The sequence below is a fragment of the Carassius carassius genome, chromosome 32 (genome assembly GCF_963082965.1).
Source record: "Carassius carassius chromosome 32, fCarCar2.1, whole genome shotgun sequence".
Classification (NCBI taxonomy): Eukaryota; Metazoa; Chordata; class Actinopteri; order Cypriniformes; family Cyprinidae; genus Carassius; species Carassius carassius.
Genome location: NC_081786.1, coordinates 1,890,788 through 1,911,657, shown reverse-complemented (window position 1 = coordinate 1,911,657; position 20,870 = coordinate 1,890,788). Strand labels below are relative to the sequence as shown.

At 34.1% G+C, this 20,870-nt stretch overlaps 1 long non-coding RNA gene and 1 pseudogene across 1 annotated transcript; one reads left to right on the top strand and one right to left on the bottom strand.

Moving 5' to 3' along the window:
• The first annotated feature begins 3,525 nt into the window (after positions 1-3,525).
• LOC132113353 (zona pellucida sperm-binding protein 3-like) lies at positions 3,526-4,653 on the top strand (annotated as a pseudogene).
• Positions 4,654-5,585: 932 nt separating this feature from the next.
• Positions 5,586-20,229, bottom strand: LOC132113141 (uncharacterized). Its single transcript, XR_009425090.1, has 3 exons — positions 20,160-20,229; positions 19,821-20,013; positions 5,586-5,615 (listed from the first exon to the last, which is right to left on the bottom strand). It is a non-coding gene; the product is annotated as an uncharacterized LOC132113141 (long non-coding RNA).
• Between the last annotated feature and the right edge of the window lie 641 nt (positions 20,230-20,870).

The following is a 20,870-nucleotide window of genomic DNA, read 5'->3' as shown; positions in this document are numbered from 1 at the left end:
AAAGTATTGCTTCTGCCGTCAATTGTGTCAGTGGGACAGAACGGACAGTTGCAGAATTAAAGAAAAAATGGTCCGACCTGAAGGTAGGCCTATACAAATTTTTTTTTTACCAACATATTACATTTGTGTTTTATTAGGCTATATACCTATATAAATAGCAATATTGATTTTCAAAAAGTTTTATTTACATGTGCTTACAGTATGCAAAATATGTGAAATAAAGATTCTCATTCATTCAAGGTGGAGGCAAAGAGAAAACTGTCCTCCCACCGCCAGAGCGTGGCTGCAACTGGTGGGGGCCCATGTACAGCTGATCTCACATCAGTGGACAGCAAAATCGCGGCTATAATTGGGGAGGTCAGCGTGTGTGGTATTGTGTCGGAAAAGGAGGGAGACACTGACGTGACTGAAACCACAGAGGAGCAAGGTTAAACCGATTTTTAATCATTAACGCTGTACATTTGAGTGTGTGGGGTGATAAATGGATAAATGTTGCCAATTGTTTGTCCTCCAGTCCTTCCGGAGTCTGAAGCTGTAAATGAACAGGAGGTTCAGGGTGAGGGGTTCTCAGATGCAGATGCACAGCGTCCGGCTCAAAGCAGTGCCCCTTCTGCGTCTGGCACGTCCAAAAGTGGTCGGGTACTCACTGACGCAGTCCTGCAGTTACAGCGAGAGACAATAAACGCTGTCAACAGGGTTGCAGATGAGCTACGGCAGATGAGAGAAGTGATGCAAGAAATTGCACAATCATTAAAAGATGCAGTTAAAACATGAACCTTGAGTTTTGTCTTTTACAAACGCCGCATGACATCCTCACGGATTCTTGCACCTCGTTGATATCCCTCTTGTCGGCCAGGGGGCTGTGGCTCGGGGTCGTAATGCTGGGGTAGAGGGAGATCAGGAGGGAGAGGAATACCGTTTCTCAGTGCTATATTGTGCAAAACACCACACGCCCTGACAATCTTGCACACTTTTGCTGGATGGTATAAAAGTCTGCCACCCGAGGCATCCAGAGCACGCCATCTGCATTTCAGGATGCCGATGGCACGCTCCACAACTGCGCGGGCACGAGAGTGGACCTCGTTATAATGAGTTTCCTCTGCGGGTTTAAAAATGGGGTGAGGAGCCAGCGTCTCAGGGGGTAGCCACTGTCGCCTGCAGGTTATAATTATATTAAAAACAAAATTGTTACAGTTTCTACTTTTTAATATTGTTAAACTCACCAAGAAGCCAGCCATCACGTACTGCGCCTGCATTTAGTCTGTTCCCTACACTGCTATGTGTCAAGATAAAGGAATCATGTGTTGAACCAGGCCAGCGTGCCACAATGTTTGTGAGGGTCATGTTGGAGTCACATATGATTTGCACATTAATAGAATGCACATGCTTTCTATTAACATAAGCAAATTCATTTTCAGATGGTGCCCTTATAGCAACATGAGTGCAGTCAATTGCGCCGATTACATTTGGGAAACCAGACATTGCTGCAAATTGCGTTTTAATTTCGGCCTGTTCTCGCACAGTGTAGGGGAACCTGATGTATCGACTAACCATATTAAGTATACCATTTAAAACGACAGATATTATGGCACTCAGGGACGGCTGTGATATACCAGACCTATAGGGTGAGATGATAGATTCCAATAGAATTATTTCATATACAAAAAGGTCTTAGAGACAAATTTGATTACTTATAGTTTTTTTATATTATTAATTTACCGGTCTGCCAATTCCCGCTGGAAACAGCCGGTTGCCAAGAACCCCAGAGTGGTGAGGACTTGTATTTGGACTGGGATGGCATGGTTCCGGCGTGTTGCCCTCTCTAATACTGGACCCAATTCAGCACATAGATCCAAGAGCACAGCTCTAGGGAATCTAAATCGGCTTATTAGCCAGTCATCATCATGGGCCAGGAAATCATCATGGTCCCTGAAAACTCGTTCTCTCCTTATTCTGCCATTAGCGTAATCCTCCAACAGTGCCAGGAGTGCCATCATGAAGCATTACATACCCGGGTCACCGGAGAATTTATATGTTTCTAGCAAATAGACTGATCGTTAACACCTTGACAAAATCACTTAATTAATTTGTGGGCGAAAATTTAAGACGAAAATGTTATAGTGAACACATGCTTCTTGACGGTTTTGTAATGAACACCGTAATAGTTAGGACCGATGATGAGTAGCGATTGTGCTTCATGACTGTATTTGCAGACTTTGACATTTTATGATATGTACATTAAGGAAAATATTTCCTTTTTACACTGTGTTCTGCAGTTCTCTAATAAAAGGGTATGTCATGCTATTCTGTAGGCTATCACATGTATCGCGCCATGTCCTCCTGTGCTCCCGTTGTGGACAATGTGACTGTAAGGCAGCGCTGATTATTATTTTATTTTACTTTTAATACATTTTGAATTACGTTTGGATTTTACTAGATGTATATAGCCTAAAACAATCGGCACAAATAACACTGTTGGATTTAATCTTCATGATAATGTGGATATAACGTATGAAATGGAGTGAAAATTAAATGTCATTCATTCTTATAATCGTTCTTCTCACATTTATTTTCTACAATCTAACTTCAGTTCACGACCTCACCATCGGTGTCGCCAATTCCCTTTGTCTCCAGAATGTGCGTACGCACGGCTCAAAGTTTGCTTAAAGGTGCGCACATTCTCCCGTCAAGTTTGTTTTTTATAGATCACAACCTTTGCGTGGGAACTGGCGTACGTACGTTTCCAGCCCCGTTTTGTGCGTACGCACGCTTTATAAATGAGGCCCCAGATCCTTATCAAGCCTTCCGTTGGCTAGTGACTTTCTAGAACATTCCCATTTGTTAATTACAGGTCCAGAGGAGAATCAAAGGTAATCAATCAATCTGAAAGGGGAGGAGCCACCAAATTCAAAGCTGTACTTAATGGCAAAGACGAGCACTGGTGGGTATTGTGTTAACATTTGTCAGAATGAGTTTTTTTTGTGTCTGTGCCTGTGTTTTCTCAATGGCTCGGGAATACTTTGCAGAAGGCTTCTGTTTCAGAGTCTTGACTACAGAGGATTTGCACAAAAGCCTCTTGGTCTTCAGGACAAGCTGGTGTTGCAGGGTCCAGTGAAGCCTTTGGACTGGAGGTTTCCCACTGTTCCTGAAGTGCTGAGCGAGATGGTGGTGGACTTCCATTTGAGGCAGCCTGTGACTCCCAGTAATGTAGCTTTTCAATGCGGTGAGAACCGGATTCATGTGGAGGTACAACAGGACTTGTTTAGTAATGGTGAATTGATCCAGCTATCTGGTCTGACTTCGGGAGGATGACCTGTTGTCGGTTTGGTCCCAGGCTCTAAGATGCTCTTCTTTTGACGATGAACTGTAGGACTGCAACCGTGTTGATGGTAAGAGCTGTCAAGTGTTATGGAACACTACTAAATATAGGTCCTTGTTTTGGTATCAATAGTTCACTGAAATTATAACATCCATGGGAATGTTCTTTTATAGTGGGGCAAAACTCTTAATAACTGGTTACTTGGGTAACCAAGTGTTATGGCATGACTTGCTAAGATGCCTTTTGGAATGGGTTCTTATTTCGAGAACCCTCTTGGTAACAACGTCAGTCTCCTATAGATGGCCAAGGATGACCTTTGCCATTACCTACACTCCTGAGGTGTTTGCCTGCACCCGGATTACCCATGCAGATGGTGCAGTTATTGGTGTTCAATGGAATTCTTAAAGGTAAGTGACCTTTTGACTTGTCATTGGTTGTGGTGGAACTGGAAGCCTATTTAATTAACTTCTCGAATGGCAGGTTTCAAAATGTCAGCTGTAGTGCATTGAAGCCAACTTGGGTCCCTTATGGCTCAGCGGAGGCTGGTGAAGAAGCCTTGCTGTTCACCCTGAAGCTCATGATTGGTTTATGCAGCTTCTCTCAGCCTTTTGATCGAGGCTGTGCCTAAACTGTTCTTCCCTCATGCAGATGACTGGTCCTATGAGAGGCCTTCAAACTCTCACTTCCTGAGTGACTTTAATGTTTAGGCGTCTGTGACCGTATACAACCATGTCCCTCTGCGTGTGTTTGTGGACCTCTCTGTGGTCACCCAAGTACCCAATGTGAGCGCCTTTCTGAGATACTTGTTCATTGAGAATCATGGGTGTGTTCATGACACCAGATGCTGCATAGTTGATTATTATGGGGGGGTCCAGTCCTTCTGTATGCATTGAGTGTTGGGAGAATTGCCTTTCCCGTTTGCTTTGGTTTGACTCCTTACCCGTGGTACCTCTTTCAGGTCTACATAACGTGTTTTCTGAAGGCCACACTTGCTTCTGCACCTAGTCATGCCACTTACGAATACATTAAAGGTGCCATGTCTGATTATTAGTATTGCAGGTGGATTGCTGCTGCTGGGAACCACCAGGTTTGTGGTTGCTGTGACTCAACATGTGGTCCTGATGGTGGAACTGCTGCTGCTCCTTTTGGAGGTAGGACTGTGCTTTTAAGCTTAGTTTGACACCTAAAGCCCATAACTCTTTCTAGGCCTTCAGTGGGAAGGGAAGGCATCGCTTGGTCCTGTAGTGATTCAAGAGCACAAGAAGACTCTAGCTGGTCTTCAACAAATGTGGGGGAACAAACATACTTCTGTCTTGTCTAGTTTAACCAATTGATTTGAGTGCTGTAAGAACGTGGAAGGGGGTAGTCCTACGGTACCTATTCTCTTGGCAGAAGGAAAGGCTCCCTTTTCTTGATAGGGAAGTAAATAACCCTTTTAAAGGGACCTGCTGTGAGCTCGTGCTTGATGAGTACTGTAAAGGTGGAATACATTGCCCATGATGCTGTAAAGGGAATTCTGTTAATTGGCACTTGTGCCAACGGAGTTCTGGGAGAACGTCCACTTCCTTGAAGCACTGCGGACTTTGTGTGCATCTTATGCATTGAACTTGATTTTTCTTTGTGTTTGTAACTTCAAATGAGCAGTTTAATTTTCTCCTTGCATCCCCAAATAGGTTTGATCAGTTAAATTTATTTCCTAATGCTCCTTGTTATCTCATGCTTTTAAATCAATGTATATTAAAAGCACTCTCCCAGTTTCAACATGCAAGTATCAACATTGCCACAACATTTTTCCACTTTCAGATGGGTTATTTATAGGTTTTCCCTTTTTTTTTTTTTTTTTTTTTTTTTTTTTTTTTTTTTTTTTTTTTCGGAAAATGGCAGGCATCTCTTAAGGTCAGTTTAATATTTGGTGTGTCGAACTAGCAGAACCATACTGACAAGTGTTTTTGTACAGTAGCATATCAGTTACCATTAGTTAATCATTGACAACATAACACTCAAATAGAACTAATATTTGGAATCTCAGTGGATGACCTTTTATGGAAACTGTTGGTTTGCTACTTGTGCAACATCTTGGGAAATTTGTTTCTAGCATAGTTTCAATATTAAAGGGCTACTCCACCCCAAAATGAAAATTGCCATCACTTACCCCCAAGTTGTTCCAAACCCATAAGGGCTTCGTTCATCTTCAGAACACAGCTCCTTTAGACTGCCAAGTAAAATGCACTATCAAGGTCCAGAAAAGCATCCTCTGAGTAGGGACACATTCTGTGTCAGCTGCGCCACAAGCATACTATAGATGTGAAGAAAAGTCCTATGATTAGAACATGATGCATATAAAGCAAAAACATTAAACAACTAATCCATTACTACTAATTAGGGCCTGCGGCAGTGTATTATATTTGTTTTATTGAGCCGCTCATGATTTATCCGACCTGTACAGGGTCATGTGGTTCAGCAGCTCTTTATTCACTAACAAATAAAAATGAGTGTGTGCATTTATTTATGGAATGTTTAAAATGCATAATTTTTATTTAAAATATAATTTAAAAAGATATAAATGTATAACAATATATTGATACAAAAAGGTTTTTTTTTTTTTTTGTATGGGTTAGCAAAAACAATAGACTTCACATTAAGATTCAAGCAGTGCTTTGTGTCTGTGTATTTAAGGAGTTTGGATGATGCAAACACTATAACCAGAACATTTTACACCATCAGTTTGCCACACTGGGAATAAACCGCTTCCTGCCGTCAAACCTGGGACCGAATGAGGTTTGAGTGCTGCCGTTTACACAATCCATTTCACTCATTCTCTTACCGAGTCAATTTGCATGTATTTTTTTCCCTTATAGAGACTGTTATTCCTCAAATTACAGCCTCTTTGCTATTCATGAATTTCGACAGCAGAGCTCAGCTGTGTTTAGAAGGTAAACACAAATGATTTACATGCTTCGCCTTATGCATGCTGTGTTTGTGAGTTAAAATGAACTGAGAAGCTACATCGATTAGGCTATTTATAGTTTAAAAAATTCATGTTTCACCTCAGGACTGTGTAAAGAGAACATGGAAAAGAAAGCGCATTAAAATCATGAAAAATAACAAGTTGCATGTCCTAAAATACCACTAGTCTTTGCAAATACTTTACTGTTCAAAAGTTTAGGGTCAGGAAGAATTTTCTCAGGAAAATAATGCTTTTATTCAGCAAGGACACATTCAATCGACAGTAAAGAAATTTAATGTTCTTTTGAACTTTCTAACTGTTTTCAACGTTGATGATAATCAGAAATGTTTCTTGAGCAGCAAATCGGCAAATTAGAATCATTTCTGAAGAATAAGTGACACTGAGGACTGGAGGAATGATGCTGGAAATACAGCTGCACATCACAGAAATAAATTACATTTCTTACAATATAATTTATTTTATTTTCTGAAAATTTAAGTTTGAAATTGATTCATGAGTCTTTTTGACTGATTGACTCCAAAGAATCGGTTTTGCACTAATTGTACTACAATTGCAAACTCTCATGAACTGATTCTTTTGAGGCAATCAGTCAAAATGATTTATTATATCTATAACTCTTACAACCCGGTTATTTTGAGTAATTTTACTAAACAAACAAAAAGTAACTTCATATGTTTTTAGAGGAACCATTTCTTATAACAAAACTCTGAATGAGACCGAAGCAAACCAATAATAATTTATTTAATTTGAAATTGACTTTTGAGCCTTTTTGACTGATTCACTCGAAAGATCCAGTTCATACGAGTCACAAAAACAAGACTTAAAATCTTAAGAGTCACTTTGCATCTCAAGGAAATGGATCTTGATTTAAGAATGTTCAAGACATTTGCACTGGAAAACAAGACAAAATACTGAGAAAGAAGGTCTTTATTTGCAGTGTACAGATCAGGAAGGACATTATGTACCCTATTTTAACGATCTAAACGCAAAGTGTAAAGCGCACGGTGCAGATGCACGCAGGGTGTGTCCAAATCCACTTTTGCTATTTTAACGACGGAAAAACGGTCCGTGCGCTGGGGCGCATTTTTGGAATGGGTTGTCCCTATTCTCTTAATGAGTAATGGGCGTAACGTTCAATAAACCAATCAGAGTACATCTCCCATTGCCTTTAAGACCGAGATGTGCTCACGCCATGGCGTATCGCTATTTACATGGCGGAATTTGTTTGAAGAAACTGATCTTCCATGCGAAGAGTCAGCTACTGTATACGTGCGTGCGTGCGCGTGTGTGTGTGTGTTGGCATGATTGTTCAATTAGGCTAATTAGCCAATTTCATTCAAATAGTAATAGGCTGAATTGCAAATAGGTAGCCTATAATTCTAATACATGCAATGACTATCAATCATTGCATTTTCATATTTATGTAGCCTACACAATAATATTTTTACACTGTAATTATTTTGTTTTTAATATTTGGCAATATTTGTGTGATGCATCCCTGTGTGTAGTAAGCAAAGTCAACGCGCACTTTGGACTGTAATATTAAATAAATAAGACAAATGGTCTCCTCCTGTAGTAAAATTACCTCCTTTTTTTTTTTTTTTGACTGATCTCCTCAAGGCTCAGGTCCATTAAATAAAATTAACAGATGCAACTTTTGATTTTTAGTAATGTATAAGTTAATTTCAACATTAACATATTTTTCATTGTTCGCTTATGCTAGCTAATGTACTTAACTACTGTTAACAAATTGAATCTTATAGTAAAGTTTTACCAATTAATTTATAATATAATAAACATTATGCTTTCTACATATTTTATATTTTTCATTAAATCAATTATGATTACAAAAGTGATTTGCTCAAAAGAATCACTTGAATGAATCGGTTCATTGGGAAAAAAAAAAAAAAAAAAAACGTTCCTAAAGCTTTATTGTCATTGTACTTAACAAAAATAATACTTGTGTTCTTTTGAGAAAATCAGGGCAGTGATACTGATTATGTTAATTTTTATTTAAGTTTTAGTTATTTTAGAACATTGAATTAAATTTTGTATTTTTAGGAAATCAGACTAGTGTTATATTAGTATCACTGAAATGCTATTACAATTATTATTAATATTTTATGCCGTTTTTATTTCTATATTTTCGTTTTGATTAAAAAAAAAAATTAGTCATTTTTGTGTGTGTGTGTGTGTATGTGTGTGTGTGTGTGTGTATATATATATATATATATATATATATATATATATATATATATATATATATATAATATTAGTTTTTTGTTGATTTTTATTTCAGTTTTAATTTGAGTTATTTTAGTACATCAAGTTAAGCTAAATGAAAATAAGAAATGCTGCACTGGGAAGTAGCTGAAATAAATTACATATTTTAAATTGTAAATTTATTTCAGTTAAAGTGTATTTTACATGAGTAAACTGTATATATGGCCATTAAATTAAAAAAAAAATATTGAGGAAATTAGACCTGTTATTTTAGTTATAGCGGTTTTCCATCAATTTTAATTTTTATATTTTATTTAGTTTAGTTAAAGTTTTGTTTTTATTTTTACACACACACACACACACACACACACATATATAATACTGTATATAGTCAGTCACACACACAGTCAAACAAAGACAAACACAGTTGAACTAAAAGCTCATTGATGGTTTCTATCAGTCAGCATGTACAGTATGTAAAATGTCTTTCTAACTATAAATCATTCAGTTACCAGCCAAATGAGAGAAATTATTCAGTGCTTCAATAACGAGTCTACCAGTAGCTGCAGTAATAGTTTCATATTGACGTGTTTAATATTTCTGTCCCTTGTCTGGAAAATTTCCAGTGGAAATGTCAGCATCAGTCAGCTGTTTAATGAAGTCAGCCTGCTTATTCAACACAGATTCATTTCAGTATTTTGCAGAAGAAGAACATCTGGCAGAAGAAGCGTCTACATCACACTCACAGAAATAAGGTTGTGTTTATTGGTCGTCAAATTTATTTATATCACAATAAAAATAGTTTCAGAGCAGCTGTACAGAAAATCGTAATGTTCATTTTTTTAAATATCTCGCCGTAGTCATAATGTATGTAATATAGTTTTGCAACAATGCAGACAATCAAGCATTTTATATTTACTATATATTATCTACATATTTAATTTTTATAATATTAATATTTTATATTTTGTTTCATGTTATCTTTATTTAAATTAACAACAACATTTGTAGGTATTTTTATATATTTTATTTTATCATAAAATATATACATATACAACCTTATTTAGTGATTCATTTTCAATTAATTTTGTGTTTTAATTTTTTTTTTTTTTTTTATTAGTTTTTTTGTTGTTTGAATCATTTAATATTTAATCTATATAGTTTTTATTAGTTTATATTATATTTTTTAAGTCTAAATGAAACTGCCTATTGGAAACTAGCTAAAATAAAATGATTATTTTAAGTAACACAATCATATAAAGCAAATCTAAATGGCCTGATTTACATATTATATCATATTTAGATATTCTTTTGACATTCTGGCAGTGTTATTTTAGCATTATTTATATACAACTATAGTATTTATGTAGTATAGTATGAAATATTTTTATATTAATATTTTGAATTAGTTTTTATGTTCCTGTTTAGATTTCTTTCTATTATTATTTATTATATATAATTTTTATTAGCTATTATTTTTAGTTTTTCTGTTAAGCAAGTTCCAGTTGATCAGTTTAAGTTTTCAACTATGTAATTTAACATGCTTATTTCATTTAGTTGGCAAGACAAGTTTTTACATTTAAAATTTTCATTTATTGATTTTGTCATTTTTGTTTCGATGAACAAATCTATTTTTATGTGTTTTATTGCATCATAACATAAGAAATACCTTATACAGTGATGAATTTTACACAGGCTAAACAATGAGAATACAATTTTTTTTTTTTTTACAAATCTTTATTTCTATTAAAAAAAAACATTTTTAAGGTATGCTTTTTCCCCTCATATTTTATTCCATCATAATATAACATACATGTAACATTCTTTGTTAATTAATTTTACACAGGTAAAAGAAAGAATGAAAAAAAAACTTTGGTTTTAGTTTTTGTACTTAAACTTTTGGTATTTTATTATAATTATACTGTATTGCATCACAACGTAACAACATGACTTCAGGGGCGTAGATTACGCGGGGGACGTGTCCCCCCACTTTTATCATCACGGAACATCGTCCCCCGCACTTTGTCGGGCAAATGTGTTCTTATAGAGGTTTTCAAGAGCTGGTGTAAATAAATATAGATTTAAACTCAAAGAGACAGTATAGTCTGCGCATGACCTGATATCTTTTCGGACCGAGAAAGCGGGATGAACATCACAGAGCGCTAATCTCTCCTGCAGTGTGTGTGTGTGTGTGTGTTTGTTTCATTCATCCTCGAAGCCGGAGGGCGCTCTCGCGCAGAAAGTCATATCAGGAAACTCCTAATATGGGCAACAACAGCGTCCAGCCATCGCTGTATGAAAACAGTTATTTTCTGTTTTGTTTTTTTTCCAAGTCCAAAAAAATCTCCAGCTGGTGATTAATAAATTATATAAACAATGCAGTGCTAATTGACATGGCATTTATTACAGTATATAAACTATTCTGCCTTATGTGATAAAAAAAAAATGTTTGTAGTATATAAACAAATCATTATTCTTTGTTATTGTCCAGCATTTATAGATTTCTAAGCCAATTAAAAGCTAGAAATTAGAGAATTTCAGAAATAATTCTGATATTCGGTGTTGTTGCTAAAAAAACAAACAAACAAACAAAAACTTGTATTATGATAATGTTGAAAACAGCTGAGTATAATTCTTTCAGATTTCTTTGATTAATAGAAAGTTCAAAAGAGCAGCATTTATCTGAAATATAAATCTCTTGTAAAATGATGTCTTTATAATCACTTTTGATCAATTTAAAGAATCCTTGCTAAATACAAGTATTAATTTCTATCATTTATTTAACAAAACAAAAAATTATACTGACTAAGCTTTTGAATGATATAGTGTATAATGTTGCAAAAGCTTTTTATTTCACATAAATGCTGATCTGTGGATCCTTCTATTCATCAATGTACTCATCTGTTTTAAATATTGATAATCAGCATATTAGAATGATTTCTGATTAATGTGACACTGAAAATTCACCTTTGATCACAGGGATACATTGCATTTAAAATATATTCAAATAGAAAACAGTTAGTATAAACAGTTAGTATAATAGTATAAATATTTCACAATATTACTGCTTTTGTTGTACTTTGGATCAAATAAAGGCAGGCTTGGTGAGCAGAAGAGACTTCTTCCAAAACATTAAAAATCTTACTGTTAAAAAACTGTTGAATAGTAGGCTATATAGATTACAGAAATGTTATATCGTAATGTTATATATATATATATATATATATATATATATATATATATATATATATATATATATATATATATATATATATATAATATGTGTGTGTGTGTGTGATTTATGTCCCCCTCACTTCTGAAAAGATGGCTACGCCCCTGCATGACTTACTGTACAAATAATCATTATCTGGTAATTGCTTTTACAAAGGTTATGCTAGTTTTAGTTAATAGCAACACTGCATTGTGGATGATTACTTTTTTTAATGGTTGCAGTGCTTTCTGGGATCATCTTTTTTGCATGCTGCATAAGATGTGTGCTGTGATGCTGAAAAATGCCGTCTAGACACAGTAGGCAGCTCACTAGGTTTTGCATGAACAATTGAGCATCTTTACATCACTGCATCATTTGCAAGACAAGATGCTGAATCTGAACACACTTCTATCAGAGTGCTGCGTAATGATAGTCTCTTGATGCAACTGAGAAAAGCACACATCATCTGCTCACTAATGTGAATGATACTCATCTATCTGGGATTTTGTAGAGTATATTCGGTGTGAGACGTCCTGTGCCTGCAGATAAGAGGAGATCGCACAGCTCTTTCTCGCTGTGATACACATCAAACATTCATCCTGTCTTATCATCGCTGTTTGAGAAAATAGTCCAACATATTACCTTAGAGATGTTGATTCAGTTTACACAGGTTAAAGAAAGAAAGAATCAATAATAAAAAGTAAGTAATTTCAGTACTTCATCTGAAACGTGTGTCAGTTAATATCTGTATTTTATGTCCCTTATTCCAATTAACTTTTTTTTTTAAACAATTAACAATTTATTTGATTGAATCATGACATAATTTATATATAATTTTATTAAGGGATGAATTTTACACCGGTTAAAGAGTAGTTTAGTTGTAGTAATTGCAGTACTCCAACCTAAACTTATTTCAGTTTTTCATTTAATATTTATATTGTCATCTTTATTTCAGTTAACAAAAACTATTTATTTTATTGCATCCTAACAATAATAACATGGCTTATATATGACCTTATTTAGTAATTCATTGTATGCGGGTTAAGGAAAGAGAAAAAAAAAACTTATATATATATTAGGGGTGTAACGATACGCGTATTCGTATTGAACCCTTCGGTACGAGGCTTTCGGTTCGGTATGCGGTTCGTTGGACTAATTAATTATATTTGGGAAAAAATAAAAATAAAATTTGAAATATAATGATATGCGTTCAACAAGGTAGCCCAATAACCCAAACGACGTAACAGGCAACGCCCCTGACACCCCCGAAGAAGAAAAAAACACCAACTTATATGTTTAGGTTAGGCTACTCAGTCAGGCGCTCGCTCACTCAGTAATACACGCTGAAGGCTCGTTGCAAAATGGCCAATGCGTTTAACAGACCAGAAATAGAAGATCCTCCAATAACCAACAGGTCTGGTGTTTGGGTGCACGTTGGATTCCCTGTAAGCTATAATGGTGATGGCAAGAGAGTGGTGGATAAAAAAACAACGATATGTCGCATCTAGGGTACACCAGTGGGAATACAAAAAAAACACACAAAAAAACACCAGCGGGATTACTTGAAACATGTCAACTCATTTACGCCGACATCACCTTAGTGTGTCAGTATCTGGGAAAAGATGAAAAAAAGAGAAACATACACGAAACAAACTATCCCCACAGCATTTAGACAGACATTTCCAACGCATTCAAACAGGGCAAAAGACATCACCACGGCGATTGGTAGGCTACATTTACGTTATAGCCGCGGATATGAGACCTTACTATTTACCATTGATTCTATCATCACCATTATAGCTTACAGGGAATCCAACGTGCACCCAAACACCAGACCTGTTGGTTATTGGAGGATCTTCTATTTCTGGTCTGTTAAACGCATTGGCCATTTTGCAACGAGCCTTCAGCGTGTACTGAGTGAGCGAGCGCAGTAGTGGAAAACGTAGGTTTTAAGAACATGCTTAATGTAATTGAGCCCTGTTACAATATTCCTTCACGAGTCCATTTCAGACAGACCGTAATTCCTGCTTTGTTCCAAAAAACATAAGCCCTTTAGAGAGCCAATTGAGTAAAAACACACTCAATATAAAGAGTTATAGAGTTCCATATAAAAAGTTACATCTTTGTATTCGTTCATAACTAATATAACATTTTCATTTTTTTTTATAAGGAGCCGTTTTTGTTTTATACAGTATGCTGCTAAGAAAACACTATAGAAGATGGGTAAAGAATAGCTCCATCATTGTTCAATGTAAAAAAAAAACATACTTTGTTAGTTTTAATAAATAAAACATTTTTTAAAAATCAAGGAAATTTATCTGCCAATTTTTTCTTTTTGCTGTATCTAAAACGTACCGAACCGTACCATGACACCAGTGTATCGTATCGAACCGAACCGTGAATTTTTATTAACCATTACACCCCATATATATATATATATATATATAAATTAATTAATTAATTAATTAATTTAATTATAATTATTATTTTCAATTTATGTTTTGGTCATTTTAGTACTTCAGTTTTAACTTATTTCAATTAGTTGCTAAGCCAACTTTTAAAATTTTTCATTTAATATTTATTTTATCTTGTCCGATTTATTTCAAAGAACAAATACGCATTTCCAGCTAAGTTTTATGTAATTTTATTTTATTGCATCAAAAAAATAGTATGACTTAAATACAATGCTATTTTGTGATTGGAGTTTACACAGATCCAGGAAAAAAAGAATTCAGTAACAACAAGAACATTTTCATTTATTTTTATTTTAGTTTTATTTTGTTTATTTTATTTGTTTGTTTTATTTTAGTACTTATTTCAGTTAAGTGCCAAGCCAACATTTAGACTTTTATATGTTTTTATTTTCAGCTTTATTGCCAGTATCAAACATGCTTTTTTTAGGAAAGTTTTTATTTTTATTTATTTGTTTAATTCCAGTATCTCACACAGAACTGTCGGTGGTTTGGGACGTCCTGTGCCTGCAGATAAGATGAGATCGTCCAGCTCTTCCTCGCTGTGATACGTCTTATCACTGTTTATGAAAACAGTCGAGCGTCTCGCGTGGAGAAGAGTGGCGTCTCACACAGAGATGTTTCAGAGCGTGTCTGACTGATGGAGGGGACGTATAAATCAAACCCACGGTCCATAAAAGAGCAGCACTGGAGACTGTATGAAGTCGGCCCCTGCGGGACGTTGTTAAAACACTGCGTTCTGTTTGATGTGTGCCATTTCCATGGCTTCTGTACGGCTTTCGAGTCTCTTTAATTCACAGAGCCGTGTCAGCATTCAGCCTCAGATGTGTGTTTGATTCGGAGAGGACCAGGGCTTTACTTCCACGCCTCGAGGCCTTTAATCCCTCAACCTCTTCTCTGCTCTTCTGTCTGTTTGACACAGAAAGGATCTGATTCTGCTGGACTCAATGAAGTGATGCAACCACGTTCATCATCGAAGTGCATTCAAAAACTCATTCCTGCAGCATGAAATACAAGTTTCTTATTAATTTTGGGACGCTGATTCCCAAAACAGTGCCTATTTTATTTGAGCATGTGACACTTTCCTATAAAATATGTGCATTTGTAGCATTTATGCTTTTCAAAACAAAAATTAAAATAATAATAATGAAACATATAAACAATTTTTTCAGTTTTAGCTTTAGCAGTTTTAGTGCTTAAGATTGAAATCATTTTAGTTATTTTGCAAGCCACATTTTTTCGTAAACTGTTTATGCTTTTCATTTAATATTTGCATTTTATTTCATGTCAGCTTTATTTTTATGAACAATTATCATTTTTAAGTGCGGTTTATTTATTTTATTGCATCACAACATTACATGACTTAAGTAATTTGGGGATGACATTTATTAAAAAATAAATAAAATATTTCCAATGTTTCTCATTTTTATTTAGTTTAACTTGATTTTCCGAAATAACTAAAACTGAATTAAAAATGAGTAAGAATGATATACAAATGCAATAATAAAAATCTTTCTTATTTAGTTAAAAACAACTGCTCATGAAAGTTTTTACTGATAAAAAATATACTTTAAAAAATACAATTTAAAAGTAGTTGCCAAGGCAATATTTATTTTCATTTAGTTAACCTGAAGTACTAAAATAACTAAAAATTAAACAAAAATCTATAAAAGCTATTAATAATAATAATAATAATAATAATAATAATAATGAAAAATATATTAATGAAAAAAATTATATATATATAGTTTTTTTTCTGAAAAACGATTGTTAGTGATGAAAGTTTTATTAATGTAAGTTTTAACAAAAATAAAATATTTGTAAAAAAACAAAAACTATAAATTAAATAAGAATAAAAAAATACAAACTACATAAAGAATTAAGAATAAAAATCTTCATTCCTATTTTATGAAGAAAATAAAATAATAACAATTATTATATAAAGAAAATAGTTGCCAAGACAACATTTCTCATTTAGTTTAACTTGATCAGAGGTGGGTAGAGTACCCAAAAACTGTACTCAAGTAAAAGTAAAAGTACTTCTAGAAATATTTACTCAAGTAAAAGTAAAAGTACTAGTCTTGAATAGTTACTTGAGTAAGAGTAAAAGAGTATCGGATAAAAAATCTACTCAAGTAGTTAGTTACTAGTTACTTTGGGTCATATATACTGAGCCTATTATTATTTAGATATATAGATAAAATGTATGTAATGTATGTGTGCGTTTATAAATGTATATATTTCATCAGCCTTTACTCCAATTTATGTAATTTATTATAAAACCCTGTCTGTTTACTTAAGTAACAGATATAGGTGTCATGCCATAACATATTTTTAATACGACTGACTTTATATTAAATGTGAATTTAACATTGAAAGTGAATGTGATATAAATATTGCTACTAATCTTTCATTGTTCAGAAAGAGAGCAAATAACATTTACATTATTAAAGATCATTTTCACTGACAGTCTAGATTTCAATCACTCTCAGAAACTCCCATTAAAATCACTGAAACTGTTAACACTGTGAAATCAATATCTTAATTAAAGATTCGTACACACATCTGCACTTTGTTGTTTCTGACGAGAGAATTCGCCAGAAAGAGGTATTCAGTCAGTGAGCGAGTGAAGGAAGCACCGGCATTTTAGCGATGACTCATCTGAACACCTCTGATTGGCCAATGCTTTAATAAGCTCAACAGAATCATGTGTGATTGGTTATAATGCACACTGCTGTAAAAACACATTATCTCTGGCTCAGCGCCAGCAAGCAATCACAGATCTGAATTTAGCAGCTGGTGATATGACTTGCTGAACATTCAACTTGACTCCCCTCTGTTATAAGCCACACACGTACAACAAACTAATGTCACAGAGGTATCGTGTACTGTAATCGAATGTAGCCCAAGTTATTACCTGTTAAACAGTAGACAGCACACGCGGTGTTCATCTAATAAGGATCTCCATCGCTAGCAAATAATAGCCTTTGCAGATTTGCTTTCAATTCAGTGCAGTTCCAGCCACGTTTTCAACGCTGCTGATGTTAAACGTTACAACTCTGAGTGAACCGCTTCAGACGCTCAGCGCGTGCGGCAGGGAACTGAACGAATCATTTAAACTGATTCATGAACCTATTCACTCGTTTGCCAATTGGTTTGATCAAGCCTTTGAACAGAATTGACTCAAAAGAATGAATCATTCGCGAATGGGCATCGCTCATTGCCCAGAGAAAAGTAGACGTTTGGAATAAACTGAAGCATTTATAACATTTATTGCATTAAGATAAAGTAACGAGAGGAGCGTCGCCCACAGTAACGAAGTAAAAGTACAGATATTTCCCCCAAAATTTACTCAAGTAAGAGTATAAATACCCATCTTTAAATATACTCCGAAAAGTAGCCTATTAGTTACCCCAAAAAATTACTCAAGTAAATGTAACTCGTTACTACCCACCTCTGAACTTGATGTACTAAAACTATTCTAAAATAACTTAAAAAAAACATGAATACAAACTATAAAACTGCACGGATCTGTGGTCAGACAAACTTCTGCAACACAAACACAGACGAGTTTCAGCGCCTGAAGCACACAGGGTTCATGTAACTAGAGATAAGCTTTAATTGGACGCTTTCAGAAAAGAGGAAAGCTCAGCATGAGACTAACCTCTTTAACTAATCACTAACCGGGTCTATAAACAATAAACACGCTCCGATCTGATCCCTGAGACTGTGAGACACACAATCCGCTTTATAGAGGACTTTATCAATCTGCTGAGCTTCATTCTGTGCATCCTCAAGCACAATTAAACACATTTATTGCATGTTTAAAGATACTATTTCTGAATATTGATCCACACAAGAGTCAGATGCATGAAAAACTGCGATGCATACACAGATAACGCAGGAATAAACAGCACTGTAACTAGAGGAGTGACATTTGATGAATAGCTTTGATGTTGTCTTTTTTAAATAAGATTTACTCAAAGTCATTAAATGATATTGCATGTTAATAGCATGATGTGATTGCTGGCATGATTTAGCATGTTCCTAACATGTTGCTGACATGATTTACACATTTGTAACATGATTTAGCACATTCTAGCATGATTTAACACGTTACTAACATAATTGAGTATATCAATAGCATGTTATAAGATGCTTTAGCATGTTGTCCTATTATAGTCATTAAGCTTTGCTACAGTGACAAACAATACTCATGTAATGGTGCATCACTTGTGACTCCCTCAATTAAAAGTATTTATTTATTTTGTAGGTCTGATACTGCATTTAGTGAAAACCGTGCATCAGTTTAAAACGAAACTGAGTGTAAAGTTTTGAGTCGGGTTTAGTGGTTGGCTTCAGAAGTGTAGGAGATGCTGTTAAAAACGCTGTCTCAGAAGAAGAAGCCGGTGAAACAGTAGATCAGTGTACTGGATCTGTCAGTGTTTAGCAGCAGGTGAAGACACACGTCCAGATCTGACAGAACTGAGGGCTTTTTCTTCTGCGCTTGTGATTTCTGGTCAGCAGAGACAATGCGGACGTTCAGAATCAGTAATTGCTCATCAGAGGTCACAGTTTGTCAGGCAGAAGTCATTTATGGAATATGCTTTGCATACATTTTCCAGTGAAGGCAAAGTTTCATTGACAAAGAAATTATTTTTGTTAAGTTACTACATCTTCTATGTTTTGATAATAGGATTTGAGAATGTTTGCCCCCTTGTAAACTCCAACCAAAAAGACAAATTATGATGTTTTATTGAAATACATAAATATATATATATATGGTTTACAGTATGAAACATTTGTGTGTGTGTGTGTGTGTTTCTGAAAAGTCTCTTCTGCTTATCAAGGCTGCATTAATTTAGTCAAAAATACAATAAAAATTATTAAATATTATTATCATTTAAAACAAAAGTTTTCTGTGAATATCTGTTAAAGTGTAATTTATTTCTGTGATGTGCATGCAGCTGCAGTCTTCAGAGTCACATGATCTTCAGAAATCAGAATAATATGATGATTTGCTGCTCAAGAAACATTTCTGATTATTATCAGAAGCAGTGATACATTTAATTTTTCACGATTCTTTGTGAACTGAAAGTTCAAAAGAACAGCATTTATTTAAATATTTTTTGTGTAACATTATAAATGTTGAATAAAAGTATTAATTCATTATATTTGCATATTTACATAAAAATAATTTATAAAATATGTTTACAACATAATGAATAATATTTATAAAATAACTATAATAAATTAATATAATACATATATTTATTGTATTAATATCTTGAGTAACTTTTGATCAGCAGTGTGTATTGCTAAGTATAATAAATTAATGTAAGAAATATATATATATATATAATTAGTAATTAATATAAATATTAAAGAAAAATGTATATACATTTTTATATTTTTTGGTTTATTTTAATTAATTGTAATTAATTTAATTATACTTTATCAATTTTAAATATTATATTTGAATTTATTTTGGAATTCATAACCTTTCTGTATTTTTTGTTTTGTTTTTTTATAATTTTTTTTGAGCTGGATGTTAAAGTAGCTGTCCTACGTGTGTGTGTGAGTGAGTGTGTGTGTGTGTGTGTGTGTGTGTGTGTGTGTGTGTGGTACCTGATGCAGCGCCCCGATGATCTTGCGTGTCTCCTGATAGATGACCTCTGACCCCCGGTGTGGATTGAGTCGTGTCAGGTTATAACCAGACAGTTGTGTTCTCTCCCCAGAAGGTGTGCAGGACAGACAGGGGCAGGATCTCGTGAAGCAGAAGACAGCTTTTATTGCCCGACAGTTTATCATTCTTGGGAATCTGTGAAAGAGTATGGAAGAAAATACTTTTTGTTTGCTCAAATTCTGTTAAACCTAAAAGCATTATTATAAATTCATGAAATGTAAGTGTGAACGCTGAGCAATATCAGTGAAATCTTCAAAATACTAATTTATAAAAATACTCACCTAAAAATGAATGCCATTCATCCTCACTGATGTCAAATCATAATGCACAAGTCATATGGAGTGTACTGTAATTAGGAATATATTGAATATTCATGATGGTGGTACAAAACTAAGAAACAAATTCTGAATAATGCATGATTTTAAAGTGCTTTATAGTCTGGCAATTTTTGCAGAGATGCTTTAAAATCAGCTGGTTCTGATAATAATATGAGACTGAAAAAAAGTGGTTGTAGAAATAATTTCCCCTCAGAAACTTCAAGTAAATTTCACAAATAGTTACGAAGAATTGGAAAATAACACATTTAATTATACATACAAATTTTAAATTTAAAATAAAAAATTATGATTTTAAGATTTAATTTTAACATAAGTGTAGAACTTTGAAAAATATTTTATTTATTTATTTATTTACAGTGTAGTATGGTTAAAATGAAGTTAATACATGAATACAGAGATATTATTCAAATACAGATAAATAGCATCATAAAAGGAAAAAAAAAATAGCGAGGATTTACTTTAAAAATATTATATTATCAGAAATTGCCAGTAAATTTTACAAATAATTACAAATAAATGACAAGTTAAACTTAATTTAACATGAAATCTTTAAATTTGAAATAGAGTTTTAAATTTGGAGTTTTGTAATTTGAATTTTTAAAGTTTTAAGAAAGACTCTCTGATGTTCCCCTGACTGAAAAATATTCTATTTTA